Source organism: Ranitomeya imitator, chromosome 2 (assembly GCF_032444005.1).
Source record: "Ranitomeya imitator isolate aRanImi1 chromosome 2, aRanImi1.pri, whole genome shotgun sequence".
Lineage (NCBI taxonomy): Eukaryota > Metazoa > Chordata > Amphibia > Anura > Dendrobatidae > Ranitomeya > Ranitomeya imitator.
This window is the reverse complement of record NC_091283.1, coordinates 309,227,216-309,254,045: the sequence shown is the minus strand read 5'-3', so window position 1 is coordinate 309,254,045 and position 26,830 is coordinate 309,227,216. Positions and strand designations below refer to the sequence as shown.

Sequence of the window (26,830 nt, the reverse complement as noted above, 5' to 3'; positions counted from 1 at the left end):
AGCAGCCATCTGCAGACTGGACATAACCGCAAGAGAAGTATGCTGCCTTCCAGGTGTGATGATCAAGGATGTGACCGATAGGATACCAAAGCTCTTCAGCTCCAAGGACATCCACCCATTTCTTCTGATACATGTTGGCACCAATGACACGGCAAGGAAGGACCTACCGACAATCTGCAAGGACTTTGAAGAGTTGGGGAAGAAAGTAAAGGAACTGGATGCACAGGTAGTTTTTTCTTCTATCCTTCCAGTAGATGGGCATGGCACCAGGAGATGGAACAGGATCCTTGATGCGAACAACTGGCTAAGACGATGGTGCAGACAAGAAAGATTCCGATTCCTGGACCACGGTGTGAATTACTTGTACGATGGACTCCTCGCCAGAGACGGACTACACCTCAACAAACCTGGGAAACACACATTCGCCAGAAGACTCACTACACTCATCAGGAGGGCATTAAACTAGAAGAAGAGGGGATGGGAAGAAAAACATTAGACTCAAACAAAGAAGACCCAGGAAAACATACTCAGAAGGGAGGTAAGAACATTTCTAAAACAATCCTGTTATGATCCGGTAACCTTGGAGCCGCATGAAACTTTCTCTGGAGTAGGTGGTAACTGTACTGACCGCAAATCCTGATCTAACACCGCAACTAGAAGTAGCCGTGGGGTGTGCCTAACAAACCCTAGACACCTCGTCACAGCCGGAGGACAAAATACCCCTATAGATGGAAATAGGAATTCTACCTTGCCTCAGAGCAGAACCCCAAAGGATAGGCAGCCCCCCACAAATATCGGCTGTGAGTAGGAGAGGAAAGACACACACTGTTAGGAGTCGAGTTTCACAGGGGGAATCTCGATCCGTGTCTGCTGCGGTCTCCCATTCTGCATCGGCCGCAGTGGGGTCTGCTCAGCGGAGACGTCGCTCCCAGCGTCTCGCTGAGGCTGATTCTGTGCATAGGGTCACTACTGCCTTTTCTGGCTTTCCTATGGTACCCTGCACTGATTTGCGGCGAGCAGGCTTCTCTGGGACTAAGTCCTTATTTACACACACTGAGCATGCCCAGGGCAAGATCTCCCGTTGGAGGTCGAGGGCCACAAGCTCAGGTACAGCCGCACATCCCATTGGTCTTCCAGGAAGGTCCTGAAAGGGCAAAACTTCGGTAGCAGCTTCCTGTGCTGCAACTATATAAACTGCGCATGACCGCACGGCCATGCGCTAGTATTGTTTTGATATTATGTGTGTGTGTAGATGGATGTATGTCGAAGGATGAAAGCTCCTAAATATCCCATTCTTAGTGTTGTTGTCTGTTTGTGAATGGAGGTAGCTATCTAGCGCCCGACTAGCCTTCAGCACGTAACACACATCACAGCGTCCAGTTGCTGTGTCCGCCAGTACGGCGCCGTGCGCTTTCTCTGCGCTTTCCTGACCCAAGCCTGGGTGGTTAGTGGCGTCCGTCAGTGCGGCACCGCACGCACTCTCGTGCCTTTATATATTATTATTTATGTTTCTCTGACACCCCAGTTGTGTCGAGCGCATGAGGTCTTCTGAACTCAAATCCTCAGTCTCGGGTTTGAGATTAGAGACTCCTTGTGCTCTATGTGCGGTACCGCGGTCCTGTGACGCAACAGGGTCGCTTCCTTCACACAGGGTGAAGTTAACCCATGTGTGTATTCTTATAGTACCGCCATATAGTCCGTCTTTACTAGCAGCAGGGTTTTTACCTGCACGGTGGACCTCGGACTGCGAACGCACCTAGTTCCATATCATCTTATACTTGGTGCGTTCCGCCAGTCCTTAACATAATACTAACGCCAAGGTCTGGCTAGTAAATGGCGGACATTCAGCAATCTTTGCGGTATATCCAGCAGCTGGAAGGTAGGTTGACGGCTCTCGAGAGCTCAACCTCAGCTATGGATGTTACCGCAGTTGCTGTACAGGCTGCTAGCATGGCTGCAGCAGCCTTGTCCACTGCCACCCCTGTTCCGACATTATCCTGCCTCCCGTTGCCAGAAAAATTTTCTGGAGATTGCAAAACTTGTAGGGGATTCGTGAGTCAGTGCTCTATCCATCTCAAGCTCCTGGCTGCACGTTTTCCTACAGAGCGGGCTAAGGTGGGATTTATTGTGTCTCTCTTGTCGGACAGGGCGTTGGAGTGGGCTACACCGCTGTGGGAGCGTGGTGATCATGTGGTGCAGAGTGCTCCGTTGTTCCTGAACACTCTGAAAAAGGTCTTTTTAGGACCTCAAGTCACCCATGACACAGCGCTCCAACTACTGGCATTAACTCAGGGTGAGTCCTTGGTCAGCCATTTTTCCGTCCGCTTCTGTACTTTAGCTTCCGAGCTGGAGTGGTCGGATAAAGCCCTTATCCCCATATTTTGGAGGGGCCTGGCTGATCACGTTAAGGACGCTCTGGCCACTAGGGAGATTCCTGCCACACTGGAGGAATTAATAACTGTCTCTACTCGTATTGACCTCCGTTTTAACGAGCGGAGGTTAGAGCGAGCCCAGTGTAGGCAGAGGTTTCGGCTGGCTCCCACCTTCGCCAAACCTTTGGAATCTCCAATCCAGGCATCCGAGTCACATGAGGCCTTAGAGATGACACGAGCGGGATCCAAATCTCAGTCCGCCCGTGCACATAAGGTCCGTCATGTTTGCCAGCAGTCAGGACATCTTGCCTCCAAGGGTCCTCAGCGGTCGGGGAAACGTCAGCGTCTAGTGGCAGTTGGAGGAGGTACACTAGACACGGCAACGTTTGCCTCAAAGTTGTCCTTCAAGGGGACAATTACCATAGGCCCATCCACTCTTATGGTCGAGCTATGCGTGGATTCTGGGGCAGAGAGTAACTTTATGTCTTCCGCTTTTGCCCAGCGTCACGCAATATCCTTGGTGATGCTCGCCAAGCCAGTAACCGTTCGAGTGGTAAATGGGTCAACACTACCCTCACAGATTACCCACCAAACCATTCCTTTCACGCTTTCTGTGTCTCCATCACATCAGGAGATAATCTCCCTATTAGTCATTCCTGAGGGAATTGATGAGGTCCTGTTGGGGATACCATGGCTTCGCTACCATTCTCCTCATATTGAGTGGTCCTCTGGGAGAATTTTGGGATGGAGTAAATCTTGCAAGGGTAGATGTCAGAGGGAGTGCGTTCAGGTTGCTACTACACAGGTACCCGCAGATCTTTCCTCTCTCCCCAAGCACTATTGGCCCTATGCAGACGTGTTCTCCAAAAGAGCTGCAGAGACCCTTCCGCCTCACCGCCTCTATGACTGTCCTATTGACCTCTTGCCTGGTGCTGAGCCTCCCCGGGGTCGAGTCTATCCGTTATCTCTCCCGGAGACGGAGGCAATGTCTCAGTATATCCAAGAGAATCTGGCAAGAAGATTCATTAGGAAGTCAGTGTCACCGGCAGGGGCTGGGCTCTTCTTCGTACAGAAGAAGACTGGAGACTTACGTCCATGCATAGACTACAGGGGTCTTAACGCCATCACCGTTAAGAACAAGTACCCATTACCCCTGATATCTGAGCTGTTTGACAGGCTACGGGGAGCGAGGGTATTTACAAAGTTAGATCTGCGGGGTGCTTACAACCTGATTCGCATCCGTGAGGGGGATGAATGGAAGACGGCTTTTAACACCAGGGATGGGCACTATGAATATCTGGTGATGCCCTTCGGGCTCTGTAATGCCCCAGCCGTTTTCCAAGACTTTGTGAACGACATCTTCCGGGATATGCTCACCACCTCGGTCGTAGTCTATCTGGATGATATTCTCATCTACTTTCCAGATATTGACTCCCATCGGAGAGATGTTCGCAAAGTCTTCGACCTCTTACGGGCAAACTCCCTCTGCGCCAAGTTGTAGAAGTGTGTGTTTGAGCAGGAGTCCTTGCCTTTCCTTGGTTATATCATCTCTGCCTAGGGTTTGGCTATGGATCCTGCCAAGCTACAGGCTGTAATGGACTGGCATGAACCCCATTCTCTTAAAGCGGTGCAGCGCTTTATGGGGTTCATTAATTACTATCGCCAGTTCATTCCACACTTCTCAACTTTGGTAGCTCCCTTGGTTGCCCTCACCAAGAAGGGAGCAAATCCCAAGTTGTGGTCAGAGGAGGTCTCCAAAGCCTTTCTCTCGATCAAGTCACACTTCGCTAGCGCTCCCATCCTACATCGCCCCGATGTTGATAAACCATTTATCTTGGAGGTGGATGCCTTATCCGTTGGTGCTGGAGCAGTCCTTTTCCAAAAGGATGCTCAAGGTCGGAAGCATCCTTGCTTCTTCTCCAAGACCTTCACACCAGCGGAGAGGAATTATTCAATCGGGGACAGGGAGTTGCTAGCCATGAAGTTGGCTTTTTCAGAGTGGAGACATGTCTTGGAGGGAGCTCGCTTTCCCTTCCAAGTCTTCACTGACCACAAGAACTTGGTATATCTACAAACGGCCCAGCGGCTGAATTCTCGCCAGGCTAGATGGTCCCTGTTCTTCTCCCAGTTCCATTTTACTCTCCATTTTCTCTCCGGGGAGAAGAACGTTCGGACCGACGCTCTCTCCCGCTCCGTAGTGTCATCTGAAGAGGAGGAGCCTCGGCTTATTGTCCCTTCTGAGAGCCTGAGAACTGTAGCTCCGGTTTAGCTAGAGTCTGTGCCCCCGGGCAAGACTTTCGTGCCAGCTAACTTGCGACCGGAGCTTCTCTCTTGGGCTCACTCCTCCAGAGTGGGTGGGCATTTTGGGACAAAGAGGACATCTGAGCTTTTGGCGAGAACATACTGGTGGCCGCATATGGCCCGAGATGTCAGGGACTATATTCAGGCGTGCGTTTCTTGCGCCCAGAATCGGTCTCCTCGGCAATGGCCTGCTGGATTGCTTTACCCTCTACCGGTGGCAGACAGGCCCTGGGAGATGGTCGGGATGGACTTTGTGGTGGGCTTACCCAAGTCGTGTGGCTGCTCCATTATTTGGGTTGTCACCGACCATTTCTCTAAGATGGTGCATTTGGTGCCACTTCCTCGGTTACCTTCTGCACGGGCCTTGGCGGTGTTGTTCGTTAAGCACGTTTTCCGATTGCATGGTATGCTTGATAAGATTGTCAGCGACGGGGTCCCCAGTTCGCGTCTCGGTTTTGGAGAGAGCTCTGCCGTTTACTCAGCATAGAATTGAACCTCTCCTCTGCATACCATCCCGAGACGAATGGGTTGGTGGAGAGAACCAACCAGACTCTGGTGACATATTTGCGACATTTCGTCTCTGCTAGGCAGGATGACTGGGCATCTTTGCTACCTTGGGCGGAATTTGCAGTGAACAATGCCGTAGCCGATTCCACTGGTCAGACTCCTTTTCTCCTTAATTACGGCCAGCATCCGCGTGTCCCTGTGCCCATGCCCGTGTCATCCACCAATTCTAGGGTGGCAGACTGGGCGGTGGAGGCACGTGACATCTGGGACCGCACACAGGATGCCATCCGGGCCTCCAAGGAGAGAATGAGGGTTTCGGCTGATACACACCGGCGCCCCGCTCCGGTCTTTGTTCCTGGCGACTTAGTGTGGCTCTCCGCCCGTAACATCAGGCTGCGAGTTGAGTCCACTAAGTTTGCTCCTCGCTACATTGGCCCGTTTAAGGTTCTGGAACAGGTCAACCCTGTGGTCTACCGCTTGGCTATTCCTCCACGCCTTGGTATCACCGATACTTTTCACGTTTCACGGTGGACCTCGGACTGCGAACGCACCTAGTTCCATATCATCTTATACTTGGTGTGTTCCGCCAGTCCTTAACACACACAGGCAGAAAACAGGATTTAGCACAAGAGGCCACTCTAGCTAAAATAGGAAAGGATAGGACAGAATACTGTGCGGTCAGTATTAAAACCCTTCCAAAAATATCCACAGCAGATTATACAAGAAATTCCTCCATCTAACTAAAGACGTGGAACGTATATCTGCAACTCCAGAGAATCCTACACTCAGAGCAGGAATACAAACAAAAATCAAGCACACAGCATGTGTGCCATAGAAAAAAACAGACACTTATCTTTGCTGAATTGGCAGCTAAGCAGGAGAAACCAGACAGAGGTCCAACACCTCCCAAGAACCATTGACAACTGGAAAGCACTAATGAATCCTGCAAATCTAAATACCCCAGTCAGAATTGCAATCAGCAGATACACCTGACCAGGACTGCAGCCCAGGGACAACTGCATTACCACCTACAACCACCGGAGGGAGCCCAAAAGTAGAATTCAAAACACAATCCACAGCGAGGAGATTGGAACAAAACAAAATCCTCTAAACTGCATGCTCGCAAACGCCAGAAGCCTGACAAACAAGATGGAAGAACTAGAAGCAGAAATATCTACAGGTAACTTTGACATAGTGGGAATAACCGAGACTTGATTAGATGAAAGCTATGACTGGGCAGTTATCTTACAGTGTTACAGTCTGTTAAGAAAGGATCGTAAAAATCGGAGAAGAGGGGTTTGTCTCTATGTAAAGTCTTGTCTAAAGTCCACTTTAAGGGAGGATATTAGCGAAGGGAATGAGGATGTCGAATCCATATGGGTCGAAATTCATGGAAGGAAAAATGGTAACAAAATTCTCATTGGGGTCTGTTACAAACCTCAAATATAACAGAAATCATGGAAAGTCTACTTCTAAAGCAGATAGATGAAGCTGCAACCCATAATGAGGTCCTGGTTATGGGGGACTTTAACTACCCGGATATTAACTGGGAAACAGAAACCTGTGAAACCCATAAAGGCAACAGGTTTCTGCTAATAACCAAGACAAATTATCTTTCACGATTGGTGCAGAATCCAACCAGAGCAGCAGCACTTTTAGACCTAATACTATCTAATAGACCTGACAGAATAACAAATCTGCAGGTGGTCGGGCATCTAGGAAATAGCGACCACAATATTGTACAGTTTCACCTGTCTTTCACTTGGGGGACTTGTCAGGGAGTCACAAAAACACTGAACTTAAGGAAGGCAAAGTTTGACCAGCTTAGAGATGCCCTTAATCTGAGCTTTTGGCGAGAACATACTGGTGGCCGCATATGGCCCGAGATGTCAGGGACTATATTCAGGCGTGTGTTTCTTGCGCCCAGAATCGGTCTCCTCGGCAATGGCCTGCTGGGTTGCTTTACCCTCTACCGGTGGCAGACAGGCCCTGGGAGATGGTCGGGATGGACTTTGTGGTGGGCTTACCCAAGTCGCGTGGCTGCTCCATTATTTGGGTTGTCACCGACCATTTCTCTAAGATGGTGCATTTGGTGCCACTTCCTCGGTTACCTTCTGCACGGGCCTTGGCGGTGTTGTTCGTTAAGCACGTTTTCCGATTGCATGGTATGCTTGATAAGATTGTCAGCGATCGGGGTCCCCAGTTCGCGTCTCGGTTTTGGAGAGAGCTCTGCCGTTTACTCAGCATAGAATTGAACCTCTCCTCTGCATACCATCCCGAGACGAATGGGTTGGTGGAGAGAACCAACCAGACTCTGGTGACATATTTGCGACATTTCGTCTCTGCTAGGCAGGATGACTGGGCATCTTTGCTACCTTGGGCGGAATTTGCAGTGAACAATGCCGTAGCCGATTCCACTGGTCAGACTCCTTTTCTCCTTAATTACGGCCAGCATCCGCGTGTCCCTGTGCCCATGCCCGTGTCATCCACCGATTCTAGGGTGGCAGACTGGGCGGTGGAGGCACGTGACATCTGGGACCGCACACAGGATGCCATCCGGGCCTCCAAGGAGAGAATGAGGGTTTCGGCTGATACACACCGGCGCCCCGCTCCGGTCTTTGTTCCTGGCGACTTAGTGTGGCTCTCCGCCCGTAACATCAGGCTGCGAGTTGAGACCACTAAGTTTGCTCCTCGCTACGTAAGGTTCTGGAACAGGTCAACCCTGTGGTCTACCGCTTGGCTATTCCTCCACGCCTTGGTATCACCGATACTTTTCACGTTTCCCTCTTAAAGCCCGTTCGTTTGTCCCGGTTTTCTGAGTCATCTGCTGGGACATCGGGTTCATCCACGGATGAGTTTTAGGTGAATGCCATTGTGGGGTGCAAGGTGGTACGTGGCAAGAAATTTTATCTGGTGGACTGGAAGGCTCACGGCCCAGAGGATAGAACCTGGGAGCCTGTGGAGCACATTCGGGCTCCACTGCTTATTGCAGCTTTTGAGCGTAGTGAGGCTCAAGGAGGGGGGGGCGCTAGGAGGGGGGGTAATGTTAGGAGTCGAGTTTCCTCTGCTGCACAGGGGGAATCTCGATCCGTGTCTGCTGCGGTCTCCCATTCTGCATCGGCCGCAGTGGGGTCTGCTCTGCGGAGACGTCGCTCCCAGCATCTCGCTGAGGCTGATTCTGTGCATAGGGTCACTACTGCCTTTTCTGGCTTTCCTATGGTACCCTGCACTGATCTGCGGCGAGCAGGCTTCTCTGGGACTAAATCCTTATTTACACACACTGAGCATGCCCAGGGCAAGATCTCCCGTTGGAGGTCGAGGGTCACATGCTCAGGTACTGCAGCACATCCCATTGGTCCTCCAGGAAGGTCCTGAAAGGGCAAAACTTCGGTAGCAGCTTCCTGTGCTGCAACTATATAAACTGCGCATGACCGCACGGCCATGCGCTAGTATTGTTTTGATATTATGTGTGTGTAGATGGATGTATGTCGAAGGATGAAAGCTCCTAAATATCCCATTCCTAGTGTTGTTGTCTGTTTGTGAATGGAGGTAGCTATCTAGCGCCCGACTAGCCATCAGCACGTAACACACATCACAGCGTCCAGTTGCTGTGTCCGCCAGTACGGCGCCGTGCGCTTTCTCTGCGCTTTCCTGACCCAAGCCTGGGTTTGTGGCGTCCGTCAGTGCGGCACCGCACGCACAATTTATGTTTCTCTGACACCCCAGTTGTGGTGTCGAGCGCATGAGGTCTTCTGAACTCAAATCCTCAGTCTTGGGTTTGAGATTAGAGACTCCTTGCTTGCGCTCTATGTGCGGTACCGCGGTCCTGTGACGCAACAGGGTCGCTTCCTTCACACAGGGTGAAGTTAACCCATGTGTGTATTCTTATAGTACCGCCACCGCCATATAGTCCGTCTTTACTAGCAGCAGGGTTTTTACCTGCACGGTGGACCTCGGACTGCGAACGCACCTAGTTCCATATCATCTTATACTTGGTGTGTTCCGCCAGTCCTTAACACACACAGGCAGAAAACAGGATTTAGCACAAGAGGCCACTCTAGCTAAAATAGGAAAGGATAGGACAGAATACTGTGCGGTCAGTATTAAAACCCTTCCAAAAATATCCACAGCAGATTATACAAGAAATTCCTCCATCTAACTAAAGACGTGGAACGTATATCTGCAACTCCAGAGAATCCTACACTCAGAGCAGGAATACAAACAAAAATCAAGCACACAGCATGTGTGCCATAGAAAAAAACAGACACTTATCTTTGCTGAATTGGCAGCTAAGCAGGAGAAACCAGACAGAGGTCCAACACCTCCCAAGAACCATTGACAACTGGAAAGCACTAATGAATCCTGCAAATCTAAATACCCCAGTCAGAATTGCAATCAGCAGATACACCTGACCAGGACTGCAGCCCAGGGACAACTGCATTACCACCTACAACCACCGGAGGGAGCCCAAAAGCAGATTTCAAAACACAATCCACAGCGAGGAGATTGGAACAAAACAAAATCCTCTAAACTGCATGCTCGCAAACGCCAGAAGCCTGACAAACAAGATGGAAGAACTAGAAGCAGAAATATCTACAGGTAACTTTGACATAGTGGGAATAACCGAGACTTGATTAGATGAAAGCTATGACTGGGCAGTTATCTTACAGTGTTACAGTCTGTTAAGAAAGGATCGTAAAAATCGGAGAGGAGGGGTTTGTCTCTATGTAAAGTCTTGTCTAAAGTCCACTTTAAGGGAGGATATTAGCGAAGGGAATGAGGATGTCGAATCCATATGGGTCGAAATTCATGGAAGGAAAAATGGTAACAAAATTCTCATTGGGGTCTGTTACAAACCTCAAATATAACAGAAATCATGGAAAGTCTACTTCTAAAGCAGATAGATGAAGCTGCAACCCATAATGAGGTCCTGGTTATGGGGGACTTTAACTACCCGGATATTAACTGGGAAACAGAAACCTGTGAAACCCATAAAGGCAACAGGTTTCTGCTAATAACCAAGACAAATTATCTTTCACAATTGGTGCAGAATCCAACCAGAGCAGCAGCACTTTTAGACCTAATAATTTCTAATAGACCTGACAGAATAACAAATCTGCAGGTGGTCGGGCATCTAGGAAATAGCGACCACAATATTGTACAGTTTCACCTGTCTTTCACTTGGGGGACTTGTCAGGGAGTCACAAAAACACTGAACTTTAGGAAGGCAAAGTTTGACCAGCTTAAAGATGCCCTTAATCTGGTAGACTGGGACAATATCCTCATAAATAAGAATACAGATAATAAATGGAAAATGTTTAAGAACATCCTAAATAGGCACTGTAAGCGGTTTATACCTTGTGGGAATAAAAGGACTAGAAATAGGAAAAACCCAATGTGGCTAAACAAAGAAGTAAGGCAGGCAATTAACAGTAAAAAAGAAAGCATTTACCCTACTAAAGCAGGACGGCACCGCTGAAGCTCTAAAAAACTATAGGGAGAAAAATACTTTATCTAAAAAACTAATTAAAGCTGCCAAAAAGGAAACAGAGAAGCACATTGCTAAGGAGAGTAAAACTAATCCCAAACTGTTCTTCAACTATATCAATAGTAAAAGAATAAAAACTGAAAATGTAGGCCCCTTAAAAAATAGTAAGGAAAGAATGGTTGTAGATGACGAGGAAAAAGCTAACATATTAAACACCTTCTTCTCCACGGTATTCACGGTGGAAAATGAAATGCTAGGTGAAATCCCAAGAAACAATGAAAACCCTATATTAAGGGTCACCAATCTAACCGAAGAAGAGGTGCGAAACCGGCTCAATAAGATTAAAATAGATAAATCTACGTGTCCAGATGGCATACACCCACGAGTACTAAGAGAACTAAGTAATGTAATAGACAAACCATTATTTCTTATTTTTAGAGACTCTATAGCGACGGGGTCTGTTCAGCAGGACTGGCGCATAGCAAATGTGGTGCCAATATTCAAAAAGGGCTCTAAAAGTGAACCTGGAAATTATAGGCCAGTAAATCTAACCTCTATTGTTGGTAAAATATTTGAAGGGTTTCTGAGGGATGTTGTTCTGGATTATCTCAATGAGAATAACTGTTTAACTCCATATCAGCATGGGTTTATGAGAAATCGCTCCTGTCAAACCAATCTAATCAGTTTTTATGAAGAGGTAAGCTATAGGCTGGACCACGGTGAGTCATTGGACGTGGTATATCTCGATTTTTCCAAAGCGTTTGATACCGTGCCACACAAGAGGTTGGTACACAAAATGAGAAAGCTTGGTTTGGGGGAAAATGTGTGTAAATGGGTTAGTAACTGGCTTAGTTATAGAAAGCAGAGGGTGGTTATAAATGGTATAGTCTCTAACTGGGTCGCTGTGACCAGTGGGGTACCACAGGGGTCGGTATTGGGACCTGTTCTCTTCAACATATTCATTAATGATCTGGTAGAAGGTTTACACAGTAAAATATCGATATTTGCAGATGATACAAAACTATGTAAAGCAGTTAATACAAGAGAAGATAGTATTCTGCTACAGATGGATCTAGATAAGTTGGAAACTTGGGCTGAAAGGTGGCAGATGAGGTTTAACAATGATAAATGTAAGGTTATACACATGGGAAGAAGGAATCAATATCACCATTACACACTGAACGGGAAACCACTGGGTAAATCTGACAGGGAGAAGGACTTGGGGATCCTAGTTAATGATAAACTTACCTGGAGCAGCCAGTGCCAGGCAGCAGCTGCCAAGGCAAACAAGATCATGGGGTGCATTAAAAGAGGTCTGGATACACATGATGAGAGCATTATACTGCCTCTGTACAAATCCCTAGTTAGACCGCACATGGAGTACTGTGTCCAGTTTTGGGCACCGGTGCTCAGGAAGGATATAATGGAACTAGAAAGAGTACAAAGGAGGGCAACAAAATTAATAAAGGGGATGGGAGAACTACAATACCCAGATAGATTAGCGAAATTAGGATTATTTAGTCTAGAAAAAAGACGACTGAGGGGCGATCTAATAACCATGTATAAGTATATAAGGGGACAATACAAATATCTCGCTGAGGATCTGTTTATACCAAGGAAGGTGACGGGCACAAGGGGGCATTCTTTGCGTCTGGAAGAGACAATGTTTTTCCACCAACATAGAAGAGGATTCTTTACTGTTAGGGCGGTGAGAATCTGGAATTGCTTGCCTGAGGAGGTGGTGATGGCGAACTCAGTCGAGGGGTTCAAGAGAGGCCTGGATGTCTTCCTGGAGCAGAACAATATTGTATCATACAATTAGGTTCTGTAGAAGGACGTAGATCTGGGGATTTATTATGATGGAATATAGGCTGAACTGGATGGACAAATGTCTTTTTTTGGCCTTACTAACTATGTTACTATGTTACTTGCCAGTTTGGGAAAAAAGAGGCTATGTAGATTCTTCTAATAAGACTTTTGTACATAGTGATATGCTGAAAACAAGTTTTGAGATAGCATCAAAAAACCCTAATGGTTTCGCTATTGCAAAGTCCCTGCCCATAAAAAATCTGATGATGAATTATCTGTTGGAAATGCCACCACAGATATTTTAGCCAAAGAGGCAGCCTGACAGGAGAAGAAGTGTTTGAACCTGAACCCCTAAAGGTTTCAGCAGTTCAAAGAACAGACACGAATATCCCTTCTTTTGTGGAAAAACAAGAAGACACATCTCTTGTTGCTTACCGGGTTTATCCAAAACGTCCCTTTGTTTGTGAAAACGGTGTTTTGTGTCATGACTTAAACGGGAAGTTGTGTCCTGTTGTACCAAAACATCTGCAAGTTGAGTTCACAAGATATAATCATGAAAGTTTGGGTCAATTGGACCAACAGAGTTTGTTAGGCATTCTCAGAGAGAAATTTTACTGGGAAAAGATGGAAGGGACCGTTCAAAGTATTGTTCAATCATGTCTCATTTGTGCCCAAATTAATCCAAGACCAAAAGGAAAGAAACCGCCACTACTCTGAACTGCAACTGCAGATGATCCACGGTCTACGTAACAAATCGACTACATTGGTCCGTTACCATCAGGTAAAAATGGTCTCCGGTATGTATTGGTTGTAGTAGATGTTTTTTCTAAATGGATAGAAATTTTACCTGTCAGGAAAGATGATGCTTTGTCTACAGCTAGAGCATTAGTTAATCATGTCTTTTGTACTTGTGGGATCCGAAGAATGATCTCCTCTGATAGAGGAAGTCACTTTACAGGAAAAATCATGCAAGTATGTACTATTCTAGGGGTACGACAACAGTCCCATGTACATTACCATCCACAGTCTGCTGGTATTGTGGAAAGGATGAATAGAACAATAAAATCAGAATTGCCAAGATGCTATTGGACAAAGGCAATACTTGGGTCGATGCCGTACCTTTTGTACTGTTGAGTGTGAGAGGAACAACTTCTTCCACAACTCAATTTACTCCTTTTGAACTAATGACAGGAAGAAAAAATGCCATTGATTTTTCCACATGAACCATTTTTGTCCACACCTCACAAAGATGCTGTTGCAAGGTCCAAATGGTTGTAATTGTTGCCGGAAAACTTGAAAACTATTCTTCCACATGTTGCATCAAGAATGCAGTGAATGGAGCCACCATATGAATCCAAATTCAAGAAAGGGGCTCTAGTGATGATTAAAACTTTCAGGAAGAGTGGACCATGGGAAAGTAACTGGGAAGGTCCCTGTGAGATAATCGAAACCATAGGACAAGGTATGATTCTTGTACGACGATCATCTAATATGGTTAAAAATACCCACAGACAACAAAGAGTGTTTGTACATGTCGATCAATGCAAATTGTATGTTGCAAAATAATGATACTGCATTTCTTTTAGGAAGAAATGGATTCCAATAAGAGTTGGAATATGAAACACCATGTCCTTGATGGAAGGGATTCAGCATCAATCCTGCAGGAGAAGAAGACATTTCCCAGGAAAAGCTACTATCTGATGGGAATTAAATTTCTGCTTCTTTGTACTATTTCAACTGTGATCTATGCAGAAGATATTTTACATCATGGAACGAATACTAGTGAAATGAATGAACCTTTCAAAAGAACTCTACGTTCACAGAAACCAAAAGGATCTAGTCTACAAAACCTAATAGATGACAACATACCTGATGATTCAGTAGATATTACCGGAAACATTTGCATGGGTTATGGTGTAAAATGCTGTATTGAGCTACACTTCATACATGACACTGACATAATATTACATGCTATCACAGGACCTTAGATGGGTTTATACAGTTACAAGGAGATTATGTACACAATAATAAGACAGGCACATGGGAATGTAATCCTACAGATCTGTTATACTGGAATATAGAGGTAAGAGGTGAAGACAAAGCTGTGTGCTCAGGTGATATTACAAATTATATGATCACAAAACGGAAAGATGGAAGATGCAAAACAAATATTTGGTTAACGACACAACTTTTAGGGAAAATTTTGGATCCTTCATTACTTTCTGTTACAGAAGGAGATGAAGATTGGGTAAAAACATGGAACTTACAGAGAACCAGTACAAGTACAGGTATCTGTAGTTTTTACAGTAACAAATACTCTAGCTCCAGAAGTAAGGGATTACACCACAAGCAGTACATAGCCAAGAAAATATGTCTCCTTTATTATTAAAATGCAACACAAGGTTAGAATTACCTTCAGAATCTCTGTTGTCATGGACCAAAGATAGATTATTTTTGGGAAGTTTTCAAATGGTCCAACAAATGTTATACACAGAGGTGAATCCGGTAATGTGAGTTGGTTGAATAAGAATTTTATTTTTTCTGTAGATAATCCACCTCCTTAGGATTCTGGACTTTATCAATGTTGCGTTTTAAGTAAAAATGAAGACAAACAATGTAAAGATGTGAATGTGAAGTGGATGGTCAGCAGTAGACAAGGTTTCAACCATCTACTCCTTTCCAAATCAATCAATTCCAATCTAAACCTTTATTACGAGATATAGTGTTTATGACTATGATATGGACTTTTAACTTGTCTAACTGGAAAAAATCTTCTAGATATCCCCAGTGTCAATCACATCTCATTAACATGGAAATGGGAATAGAACAATGGTTGTCGGGAAGAGAAGAAATCCTGGTTCCTATAACTGTTCTGGGAATTCCTGTTAGTCAAACACAATTGCTATATTATCAATTACAGGACACATATTTTGCATTTGATGGCACAAACACTAAACAATTAGACATTTCCTTATGCTTAACCCCTTTACCCCCAAGGGTGGTTTGCACGTTAATGACCGGGCCAATTTTTACAATTCTGACCACTGTCCCTTTATGAGGTTATAACTCTGGAACGCTTCAACGGATCCTGGTGATTCTGACATTATTTTCTCGTGACATATTGTAATTCATGATAGAGGTAAAATTTCTTTGATATTACCTGCGTTTATTTGTGAAAAAAATGGAAATTTGGCGAAAATTTTGAAAATTTAGCAATTTTCCAACTTTGAATTTTTATGCAATTAAATCACAGAGATATGTCACACAAAATACTTAATAAGTAACATTTCCCACATGTCTACTTTACATCAGCACAATTTTGGAGCCAAAATTTTTTTTTTGTTAGGGAGTTATAAGGGTTAAAATTTGACCAGCAATTTCTCATTTTTACAACACCATTTTTTTTTTAGGGACCACATCTCATTTGAAGTAATTTTGAGGGGTCTATATGATAGAAAATACCCAAGTGTGACACCATTCTAAAAACTGCACCCCTCAAGGTGCTAAAAAACACATTCAAAAAGTTTATTAACCCTTCAGGTGTTTCGCAGGAATTTTTGGAATGTTTAAATAAAAATGAACATTTAACTTTTTTTCACAAAAAATTTACTTCAGCTCCAATTTCTTTTATTTTACCAAGGGTAACAGGAGAAAATGGACCCCAACGTTTGTTGTACAATTTGTCCTGAGTACGCCGATACCCCATATGTGGGGGGTAAACCACTGTTTGGGCGCATGACAGAGCTCGGAAGCGAAGGAGCGCCATTTGACTTTTCAATTCAAAATTGACAAGAATTGAGATGGGATGCCATGTTGCGTTTGGGGAGCCACTGATGTGCCTAAACATTGAAACCCCCCACAAGTGACACCATTTTGGAAAGTAGACCCCCTAAGGAACTTATCTAGATGTGTGGTGAGCACATTTACCCAAGGGTAACAGGAGAAATTGGACCCCAAAAGTTGTTGTCCTGGGTACGCTGATACCCCATATGTGGGGGGACCACCGTTTGGGCGCATGGGAGGACTTGGAAGGGAAGAAGCACCATTTGGAATGCAGACTTAGATGGAATGGTCTGCAGGCGTCACTTTGCGTTTGCAGAGCCCCTAATGTACCTAAACAGTAGAAACCCCCCACAAGTGACACCATTTTGGAAAGTAGACCCCCTAAGGAACTCATCTAGATGTGTTGTGAGAGATTTGAACCCCCAAGTGTTTCACTACAGTTTATAACGCAGAGCTGTGCAAATAAAAAATATTTTTTTTTCCACAAAAATTATTTTTTAGCCCCCAGTTTTGTATTTTTCCAAGGGTAACAGGAGAATTTGGACACTAGATGTTGTTGTCCAATTTGTCCTGAGTACGCTGATATCAATTATGTGGGGGGGAACCACCGTTTGAGCGCATGGCAGAGCTCGGAAGGGAAGGAGCATCATTTGGAATGCAGGCGTCACTTTGCGTTTACAGAGCCCCTAATGTAACTAAACAGTAGAAACCCCCCACAAGTGACCCCATATTGGAAACTAGACCCCCCAAGGAACTTATCTAGATGTGTTATGAGAATTTTGAACCCCAAGTGTTTCACTACAGTTTATAACGCAGAGCCGTGAAAATAAAAAATTATTTTTTAGCCCCAAGTTTTGTATTTTCCCAAGGGTAACAAGAGAAATTGAACCCCAAATGTTGATGTCCAATTTGTCCTGAGTACGCTGATACCCCATATGTTGGGGTAAACCCCTGTTTGGGCACACGAGAGCTCGGAAGGGAAGGAGCACTGTTTTACTTTTTCAATGCAGAATTGGCTGGAATTGAGATCAGACACCATGTCGCGTTTGGAGAGCCCCTGATGTGCCTAAACAGTGGAAACCCCCCAATTATAACTGAAACACTAATCCAAACACACCCCTAAAACTAATCCCAATGGTAACCCTAACCACACCTCTAACCCAGACACACCCCTAACCCTAATCCAAACCCTATTCCCAACCGTAAATGTAATCCAAACCCTAACCCTAACTTTAGCCCCAACCCTAACTGTAGCCTTAACCCTAGCCCCAACCCTAGCCCTAACCCTAGCCCTAACCCTAGCCCTAATGGGAAAATGGAAATAAATACATTTTTTAAAATTTTCCCTAACTAAGTGGGTGATGAAGGGGGGTTTGATTTACTGTTATAGCAGGTTTTTTAGCGGATTTTTATGATTGGCAGCCGTCACACACTGAAAGACGCTTTTTATTGCAAAAAATATTTTTTGCGTTACGACATTTTGAGAGCTATAATTTTTCTATATTTAAGTCCACAGAGTCATGTGAGGTCCTGTTGTTTGCGGGACGAGTTGACGTTTTTATTGGTAACATTTTTGAGCATGTGACATTTTTTGATCGCTTTTTATTCCGATTTTTGTGAGGCAGAATGACCAAAAACCAGCTATTCATGAATTTCTTTTGGGGAAGGCGTTTATACCGTTCCGCGTTTGGTAAAATGGATAAAGCAGTTTTATTCTTCGGGTCAGTACGATTACAGCGATATCTCATTTATATCATTTTTTTATGTTCTGTCGCTTTTTTTATACGATAAAAACTATTTTATAATAAAAATAATTATTTTGGCATCGCTTTATTCTCAGGACTATAACTTTTTTATTTTTTTGCTGATGATGCTGTATCACGGCTCGTTTTTTAAACCAATGACAGTCCAAATTTTGTGTTTTCTGACATGTATGTTTTGGGTATTTTCCTTTCTTTCTTTAGCGTAACCACACCATAAATAGAATAGATTGTAATTTTTTGGGGGTTTGTTTTTCTTACAGATTTCTGGCAACCGGAGAGAGTTTATTATCCCTCCACTTCCACTTCCAATACCGGCTTGGAATATCCACCCTGTCCGGAATAGTTGTGGACACCTGCCGGGCTTTGTGGAATGTACTCCGGGATGAGTATATACCCCTACCCACCTTGGACATGTGGCTTGAAATTGCAGAAAAATTCTGGAGTGTGTGTGATTTCCCCAGCTGTTTAGGAGCGGTGGATGGAAAGCACATCTGCATTATCAAACCAGCCAGAACAGGATCGGAGTATTTCAACTATAAAAAATATTTTTCTGTTGTGCTCATGGCAATAGCCGATGCGGACTGTTTCATCGCCGTGGACATTGGAGCTTTTGGCCGTGGCAACGATTCCCAGACTTTCAAGAACTCGGATATGGGCCGCTGTGTATATGGCAAAAATTTTAATTTTCCACCGCCACAACCTCTCCCCAACACTCAAGGACAAGTCCACCGATGCCATTTGTTATGGTTGGGGATGAGGCCTTTCAGATGTGTGAAAACCTACTGAAGCCCAATTCCAGTCGGGACTTGAACCACACTAGAAGGATCTTTAACTACAGACTGACCAGGGCCCGAAGAACAGTAGAGTGTTCCTTTGGCATTCTAGTCTCTAAATGGCGCATTCTTGCATCAGCCATAAATCTAAAAGTGGAGACAGTCGACGAGGTGGTCAAAGCCTGTGTGGTTCTGCACAATTATATAATGGCTAAGGAGCAACCCAACATTGAAATGGATGAACCAGTTGCACACCCACTGCCCGATTTCCAGCATCACCCGATGTGGTCAACTGCAGCAGTTGGTCACATGCGGGACCAATTTGCTGCCTTTTTTTATTCTGATATTGGACGTGTGTCATGGCAGGACAATGTTGTGTAAATGTCCTGTTGTAATTATATCTGTACAAGTAATTTTCTTAAATGATAATAACATTTCTCATTAATAAACTTTTTTTTTTTAACCATAAAATTTTTATTTTATTAAACATTTTAGAACAAAACAGGGTCTTACAAGTATTTAGTTTCTGTATAGAATGCATGAACAGTAAACGATATAAACAATATAGACGATATAAGGCCATCAATGACCTTAATTCTACAAAGACGTAAATGACAAAGACAAGACAATAAGGGGTAGAGGGAAGGGAGGAAAGAGAGAGGAAAAAAACAAAAAAAAGTGAAAAACCTCAGTTAAATCGATTAATCAAATCCGAACTCAGTCGAACTACAGGTCGGATCCCGCTGCATAATAATCCCATGGGGACCATATAGCCTGGAAGCACACCACCGAGTCATTAATAAACTTTAGTTTTGGTTGTGTTGACCGTGTCTCCTATGTTTTCCTCTACAAACCAAGGCTGTCCTCAAACTAGCAGTATTTGGTCTGTATTTAATATCAGTATTTGTAATCCAAAACCAGGAATGGGTGATAAAGGCAGAGGTGCTAGTTATTATGTTAATATCATAATTTACCTCTAATTGTTCCACTCCTTGTTTTGGCTTACAAATACTGATATAAAACACTGACCACATACTGCTAGTGTGACGGCAGCCATGTTGCTTTATTGGTAAGCTTGTTGACGTCATTGCGTCCTGATTCTGTTCTGCTGTATCCATTGGACACAGACTGAAGAGACAATGACTGTCACACTAAAGAGATCTATACTGATCAAGTCAGGTGTCCTAAATAATGAATTCATGATGCACATATAACAGCCTCATGAATTCACTATTTCTGACACCTGTGCAGGTGAGCATAGATATGCTGTGTGTGACCACCATCGTCCCTTCACTTTGTGTGTAATAGATTATGTACACAGAAGAAAAAATGGAGGTTATACAAGGCAGTTCTCTACTCACCAGGTGAGGTGTCCTTACTAATGAGTTTTTTGACACCTGACCTGTTGAGTAGAGTTCTGCATTGTATTTCCGCCATTTTCTCTTCAGACTGCAACACTAGTCAGAGACTAAGCAGAAAGAATAGATTATGGAAATAATATATCAATTATTTTTTTGGCCCACCTCATATCTTTATACTAAAGACACACAAAGCTGCAGCCTTTTATTTGATAACTACTGGAGATATGATGTGGCCCAAAAATTAAGTGTGTGGCGAAGTTTCTTATTTGGCGCACGGTGTGTGTTGCCGGCGGCGAAAGACACAATAAACCAAACATAATTGGGGCAAATAAAATTGTATTTATTTTTTAGCAACCAAAAAATTTATTTAACTGCGCTGGCTTGGGGTAGAGTGATGTAAACAGGGGGTCTGAAGCACTGAGGCCTGGCTAACCGTGGACGACGCAGAGGTGGCAGAAGGGGCAATGAAACTAGTGGGGTCTGGAAGTTCGGGGATGGGGCTTGACACATGAGAAGCTTGAGACGCACTGGAAGGGTGAGACAAACCTGACATTACAGACACATTGGGAGGTGAAGGGGGAGGAATACTAAGTCTGCTTTTTTTTGTTTTTTGGGGGGTTTGCTGGGTTCTGGGAAGCCTTGGCGGGCTCATATGGTGTGACATGGTGGTTGTGGGTGACCTGTCAGGGTCCAGCTGCACTGTGTCAGAGTGCATAGTGCTCGTAGAGCGTGCAGCCATGCCAGAGTCCATAGTACTCATAGAACGTGCAGCTATGCCAGAGTCCATAGTGCTCGTAGAGCGTGCAGCCATGCCAAAGTCCATAGTGCTTGTAGAGCGTGCAGCCATGCAAGAGTCCATAGCGCTTGTAGAGTGGAAGGCCATGCCAGGGTCCTGCTGCATCGTTGTGGTGGCGGTACGGAAGGCCATGCCAGGGTCCTGCTGCATCGTGGTGGTGGCGGTATGGAAGGCCATGCCAGGGTCCTGCTGCATTGTGGTGTTGGTGGTATGGAAGGTCATGCCGGGGTCCTGCTGCATCGTGGTGTCAGTGGAGGAGGTCCAAGCAGGAGCAGCGGTCATCATGGTGGTGGCGGTGGGCTGTCCAACTGCACTCGGCATGGTGGTGGTGCTGTAGTGGTGTCTGGCAGTGCTAAGAATTGAGGTGGCCGTGCAGTTGTATGCAGCAGAGGTCAGCATTGAGGTTAATCGTGACAGTGAAGGCACAGGTGGATATGCCGACACTGTCTGCTGGAAATACTGACTCTGCTGCATAGCCTGCACGTAAGCACATTGCAGGCCTGCATGACACTAAGCTGGAGATCAGGAGTAAGGTTCCGACATGCCCTGCTCAATTTGGTTAAAAAAATGATGTGCTGGCCTCTGGAGGTCGGCTTTCACTTGGTCAAGGCTTTTGCTGACCTCCTGGATACGTGCATTCAAGAGGCTCTGTGAACTATCCATTCGGTCACCCAAAGCCTTGATTCCTTCGTGAAAAACCGAGCTCAAGTGCAAAAACTTGGGCATGAGGAACCTGTCCGATGCCTTCTGCCGCTGCCGGGAGGAGCCCCAAAAAAAGGGGCAGTGGCAGAGGACTGCGAAAGGGGAACACCTGATGGACCAGCTTCCTGGTCTCCAGTTAGTGTGGCAGGCCCACTTGCTGCAGCGCCGCTGGATGGCTGGGACGGGTCCGTGGCTGTTTGATGAAGGACCGCTCCAGAACCTGGGCCAACAGTAGCGCTCCATGTGCTGTGAAAAAAGGGAAAAGAAAATTAATACCAAAAATTAACCAAAAATCCTGTGGACGCAAAATCCTGTGGAATAGAAAAATACAGATTATGGCATTACAATACAACCTTATGCACGTGATAAATACTTACGTTCTCTGGGCAAGGACCGGTCTTAAAAATGCCAGAACTCAATGGTATTTGTATCTTCTGATCCTTGCTCCTGAACCATTGGGAACATGGCTCTCTTGACGCAGGTCCTTGTTGAAGCAGTCCTTCATCGAACGCCAACGTGTTTTGACTTTGGCCACTGTTAAAAAAAATACATTATGGTCAGAAAAAGGACTTTTGGCCGTGCTCACACATCTGTGTGTGATGAAAGAAACTCTTGAGAGTTTCTTTCATCACACACAGTCGAGTGAGCACGGCCAAGGTCTCTGCTGCTTCACACTGCAGTGCAATACTTACCAAATGCATTTCGGACCCGAGTTGGGGCGTTGTCCCAGCCATCCCACATCTCTTTGGCCACCTCATTCCATAAGCGCCGGCTCGTGACGTTGTTTGAGTGCAGTGGATCCCGGGTGTCCCACAACGGGACTCGCTCCTGGACCAGGGAGATGAGGAGGTCATTTTCGATTAGATCATCCTGCCGTTGTGGAACCTAAAAATTAAATAAAGTCATTAAAGTTTGGTCAATTAACATAAGGAAAAGAAAGAAAACAGAGGCTGAGAAATGTCATGAATAGGAAAGTCAACATACAAAAGGATCCCAGAAGAAAAAAGTAAAGAAATAGGAATGGAAATAAAGGTAGATTCAAGAATATTACACTGAGGATACAGTAAACAGTCAGCCTTGTATACATACACGCTGCCGCCTTCCAACCCGACCTTGACTCCGCTGCTCCTGCCCAGTCTCTGCCACAGTAGAAGAAGAGTTCTAAAAAAATTAAAAAGAAAAATTGTCATATGTGTAGATGTGACAGTGAATACTTGCCAATCGGACGAGGCAAGTACTCACCTCACTGACATGTTCAACTTCCGAAGGCCCAGGACGTTGCTCCTCATCAGAAGAAGACATTCTGATCATGTAGAAAGAAAGAAATGCGGGAAATTAGGACATGTAGAGAAAGAAAATAGAAAATAAAGGCATTTGCTAGGATATACTCACATTGTTCAGAGGCAAGGCTTGTTTGCTCCATGGTGCTGTTGGCTATCTGCTCTGCTTGGCTGTCTGCTGAGTAGTGACCTGCCAATGTCCACTCCCTCCCTTTATCTCCTTCTATGTGGGGGTGGCTTATCATTGTCTAGACATGTTTTTCTCTTGTGAAATGCATGCGTTCACGAACGCAAGCAAACGCATGTGCTTGTGAACGCATGCGTTCATATAGACAGCAATGTGGATTTTTGACGTAATCCTTGTGCAATAGACCGCATACGTTTCCAGGCGGCAAATTGACGACTCTAAAAATTACTACATGTTGCATTTCCGCGCCAAGCCGCAGACGACGAAACGACGCATGCGTCATCAAACGTGGCAAAACGTGAACAATCAAAAACGCATGCGTCCCTAATGTTAAATATAGGAACACACAACACATGCGGATATATGCGGTATAAAACGCTGCGGACACAACCGCAAATGTGAAACCGGCCTAAGGTAATGTGTCTACCTGGACAGGATAAAGTCATTAATTATTCATGTTTCCATAATCATACCTCATGACCTGCCAGAGTGGAGAATGTACACACGATACATGACTTGGTGACACCAGTAAGCGCTAACAAGATTTGTTTCCAAGTTATGTCAGAAAAAGAAGTTGTTTCTGCTAAAAAAAAGAGGTTGTATTATACTCACCCAGGGGCGGTCCCGCTGCGGTCCGGTCCGATGGGCGTCGCGGTCCGGGGCCTCCCATCTTACGATGATGTCCTCTTCTTGTCTTCACGCTGCTGCTCTGGAACAGGCGTACTTTGTCTGCTCTGTTGAGGGCAGAGCAAAATACTGCAGTGCGCAGGCACCGGGAAAGGTCCGGCTCTTGGGCGCTGCAGTACTTTGCTCTGCCCTCAACAGGGAAGACAAAGTACGCCTGTGCCAGAGGATTGGAGGCCCGGGACCGCGACGCCCATCGGATCGGACCGCCCGCCCAGGTGAGTATAATCTAACCTCTTTTTATCATCTTTCAGGGTACAACGGAGGCTTATCTACAGCATTGCAGAATGCTGTAGATATGCCCCTGATGCTGGTGGGCTCAGCTCTCCTTCGATTTTGGGGGTGACAGGTTCCCTTTAAATGTGTTAACAAAACAATTAAAAGAAGCTGAAACTGTATTCAGACATGAGCAAGGGAATTTAAATGATATTGAACATGAATGGACGAGTATGTTAGGCTCATCTTGGTGGAGAAATTTAGGGAAATCACTAACTAGTTGGTCACAGTCTTCAGCGAAAATGGCAGCAGGAAATGTATTATCTAATCCGATTGTTTATATTTATTGTGGTTTTGCTGTGTATAATATATCAAATAGTTATGTGTATAATTAAGACAATTTATAAAAAGATAAAGACAGAAATGAAAAGAGATGATATTTTAAGAGAGATGATAAAACGGAAAAATATAACTCTCTGATTTAATTTTTATATAATTTTCAAAGCTCAGATGTCATTCAACACAGGTGTTGATACAAAGTTTTCAGAATTAAGAATGAATGTGATATGAATGGTGAGAGAATGAGTTTAGAATTGATTATAATATTTCTCAAATAATAATCCGGGGGACTGTAAAATATCTATTTCAATAATGAAAAATATAGATTACTTAACATATGCAGTTAAGTCTAACTCTGGTTAGTGAGCGACTGAGTTATAATTTCTGAGGACTTTGGTAGATACATCTGTGCTCTGTCAGAAGTATAGGGCTTTTGTCAGAACTGTCAATATGTGTCTATTTCGAGATAGTAAATGGTTCCCAAAGGTCATAGGCCATAGGCTTAAGTGTTTCAAAATGAGGTAATGTGCAAATAAATAAAAATTATATTCCATAAGTTACTAGTGTTGTTCTAATATGGTAGAGGCTATGAATATAGCGGCAAATCGCCATATGTGGTTATGAGACAGGAAAAAGAGCAACCAATGTAAGTCTATGGGTCAAAATAGTACATAAGCCGACCTAACTCCTGTTCAGACAGATCTCTCATACCTTGAGAATATCCAACCCAGACCACATCAACCTCAAGACCATATGTAAGAACCAATGAATGCTTGTTTTCTCTACTATAATCTAATACATATTTTTGGGTGCTATGAACTTTTCTTCATTTTTCTAATCAATTTTTTGAATGAACTTTAAACAAGATTTGTTTTATCCACACAATTCAATATTGTTTTCATTTCTATCCTCACTGTCCTCTTAGAAAAAATAACAATTTCTTACTTTTTAACTAACAGGTGCCTTTAAGAAGATCTATCAATGGCATGGCTGCTATAGCGAAACTCAGAATGAATAGCCGATAGTACCCCACAATTCCAAGAAACGCCCTCACTTGTTTCTTGGAAAGTGGTTGCAGCCAGTCTTGAATCGCCTCGATCTTGTTTATTTGTAGCTTAATTTCGCCCCTCCAAACGACATAGCCTAGGTACGTGGCATATTTTTTTGGCATTATGGTGAACCCCGCATTTCTAAAAGCATCCATAACTGTCTGTACCTTTGACAGATGACTAGCCCAGTCACGATTAAAGACCACAATGTCATCGAGGTACGCTGCGGCATACTTCTTATGCGGAGTCAGGATCCGATCCATCGCCCTCTGGAAGGTTACCGTGGCCCACTGAAGACCGAAGGACATTCTGGTGTATTGAAAACATCCATCTGGCATCGAGAAGGCCATCTTCTCCTTCACACTATGGGACATGGGGATTTACCAATATCCCTTCATCAGGTCTAGGGTTGTAATGTACCTTGCGGGACCAAGTCTCCCGATGAGCTCGTCCACATAAGACATCGGGTATGCATCAAATCTTTGGACTTCATTCAGCTTGCGGTAGTCGTTTCAGAACCGCCACTCGCCATCAGGCTTTGGCACGAGGAAGACTGGACTCGATCATCCACTTTTTGACTCCTCTATCTCCCCGAGATCTAGCATCATCTTCATCTCATTTGAAATCACCTCCTGACGTGGTTCCGGAGCTTGAGGTTCACCCTGACATGCGGTTCTGTTAACATGTCATGCTCTACCACCTCAGTATGCCTTGACACCTCCGAGAACAGGTCATGGTTCTGCTGCAACAGCCCCCGACACCGTTGCCTCTGGGTGGGTGTAAGAGTCTCCGCAACAGTGACATTGTCCACTGTGGCTTGGGGATTGGCTCCCAGGCAAGGGACGTCCAGCAATTCTTGGTCTCACCAAGGTTTCAGCAAGTTCACATGATAAGACTTGGTGCGGCTTCCTTCAGCCCAGCTGTGTACCTTGTAATTAACTTCACCCAGTTTTTCCACCACCTCATATGGGCCTTTCCACTTAGCTAGGAACTTGCTCTCCGCCAAACAGATAAGCACTATTATTATTTTATTATTATTATACATTTTTATAGCGCCATTTATTCCATGGCGCTTTACATGTGAAAGCACTAGCATGGGGTTCCCGGGCTGGAACTGCCTCAGTCTCGCTGATTGGTCATAGACACTTGCCTGTACCTGGAGAAGATTCTCCTTCATGATAGTCATTACTTTCACCATTTACTCCTGCAGCTGCGGAACACAGAATATTAGGAAGAAGGAAAAAGACGCAAGACGATAATACACAGATAAGAATAATAGAGAGGAAATATTGGAGAACAATACATGTAATATTGAGATGGATCCAACCATTGTTTTATTAAAAAAAATCTACTTATTAACCCCTTTACCCCCAAGGGTGGTTTGCACGTTAATGACCGGGCCAATTTTTACAATTCTGAC

The 26,830-nt window shown here is 44.7% G+C and overlaps 1 long non-coding RNA gene across 1 annotated transcript; it reads left to right on the top strand.

Annotated features, from left to right (window-relative positions):
- Positions 1 to 12,434: 12,434 nt before the first annotated feature.
- LOC138663382 (uncharacterized) lies at positions 12,435 to 19,267 on the top strand. Its single transcript, XR_011318180.1, has 2 exons — positions 12,435 to 15,361; positions 18,284 to 19,267. It is a non-coding gene; the product is annotated as an uncharacterized lncRNA (long non-coding RNA).
- The last annotated feature ends 7,563 nt before the right edge of the window (positions 19,268 to 26,830 follow it).